A 1,960-nucleotide genomic window follows, 5' to 3' on the forward strand; every position below is an offset into this window, starting at 1 on the left:
AGACCGCTTCGGCATGGAGATCCTTATACTTACTACTATCTGCCCTCACATCTCCAAGATGACGTTTGGCCGAGGTCAACCTCTCTTGAAGGGCATCTCTCTTGGAGGTCGTCTCATCCACGCGCTGCTTAAGTCCGAGAATCTCAGTATCCCTGGCTCCGAGCCCCTCCCTCATCAGGGCATCTTTTTTCTCAAGCTGCAAAAATTGACCCAAAGTGTTAAGCTCCAAAGTTGGACTGGCGCGAAAAAAAAAAGCATAGAGAGACTGTATTACCTGCTCCGCAAGATCATTCCGCTCTCGAGACACCGTCTCCGAATAGCCTCGAAGGTCATGAAGTTCTTCCTCCCTTTTTTTCTAAAAGGGCTCTGAGCTCGTCAGCCTCTGATGCGAGCCTCCTACATTCTTCCTCATAACGGGTTGACTCAGCTTGTGACTTAGCAACGGCCCAATTATAAAGCACTATGGCCTGAAAGAATCAAAGAACAAAATCAGTAAAGATGAGGATTGAAACCCGAAGCGTAATCGATGACGGATCACCTGTTTATATAACCTTTCGACTTCTTCGAGGATGAGCGAGGCGTTGAGTTCGGGATTTTCTTCTACCTCGATAAAAAGTCCTTCAAACAAGTCATTCCTCCCGAGGGATGCCCTGGCATCGGAAGCTTTTCTATTTTAGACATCCCGTATCTCCCTCGGAGATAATGCCGGACCCAACGGAGAACCACCCACGTCAATAACTCCGATTGGATCGATCGTGGCCTTCCCTTGCCTTCGAGGGGCCTCAGAGCTGAGATCCCCTAACTCATTATCCAAAAGCCCCTCGGGTCGAGGAAAGTCTTGGTCACCGACCGGCTCAGGGGCGTTATCTGATCCGCCCTCGAGAGCCTCTTCGGCCCAAGGTGGAACAGCAGCAGCAACTTCTGGTTTGGAAGCCTTTGGCTCAACAGCCATCGGCCCAGCAAGACCCGAGACAGACACACTTTCTCCTTCCCCGAGCACATGCAGGGAGTCATCCTCCTCTTCGTCCCAAGCTCGGAGACCCTCCGCTGCTTCCGAAGTCAGGGCCGCCAAATCAACCTTAGGTTTTTGAGCTTTTGCCTTTTTCGGTTTTGAGGATTCAGTCGGCGATTTTCTCTTTCTCTTCTTCTCCTTGGCAGTACTTGAGGTGTCCGCCTTCCCGGTGGGGCTTTCCCTCATCAAAAGGGCATCTCCCAGGCCTGCATAAACGCAAAAGGCAGTTACGAAGGCTGAGAATACGGTTAAGGAGTACCTCCTGTAACGAGCTCAGGTACGGCAGAAGAAAAACCTCACCGTGGTTTTTCGCTTCCCATCGGTCCTTGGCCAGATCACGCCATACGCGCTTATCATATGGGTAGATCGAATTAAGCTGGCAAACCCAGCCCGCAAGATCCTTAACCGCACTGGGGTACCACTCAACAGCTGCACCAATGAAAGAAGTTAGTTCAGGAGGGAAGATGGTCCGAAGAAATGAAAAAATAGTTACAACGTATCTACTTACGATTCATGTTCCATTCCTTGGGGAATGGCATCCTTTCAGCAGGAATCAAATTCTGAGTCCTAACTCGGACAAAGCGACTCATCCACCCCCTGTCCTTGCTTTCATCGGTACAGGCAAAGAAAGCCTTCGGGGCCCGACGTTGAAGCTTAATCAGGCCGCCCCGCTAAAGTCGGGGGCTGTACATCCTAATCAGATGATCAAGGGTAAAAGGTAACCCCTCAACCATGTTTTCAAAGTGCTTAATCATGTAAACGACGCGCCAGAATGATGGATGAATTTGGCCAAGCGTCACCTGGTACTGGCTGCAGAAGTCAAGGATTACAGGTTCTATCGATGGCGAGGATGGTCCTACCGGACCTAGGGTGAAGGGATATGTGTACACGCTAAGAAAACCGGGTTTGTGTATATCTTCCTCCCGAGAGGGAGCCTCCACCTGCACC

Source organism: Nicotiana attenuata, chromosome 2 (genome assembly GCF_001879085.1).
Source record: "Nicotiana attenuata strain UT chromosome 2, NIATTr2, whole genome shotgun sequence".
NCBI lineage: Eukaryota > Viridiplantae > Streptophyta > Magnoliopsida > Solanales > Solanaceae > Nicotiana > Nicotiana attenuata.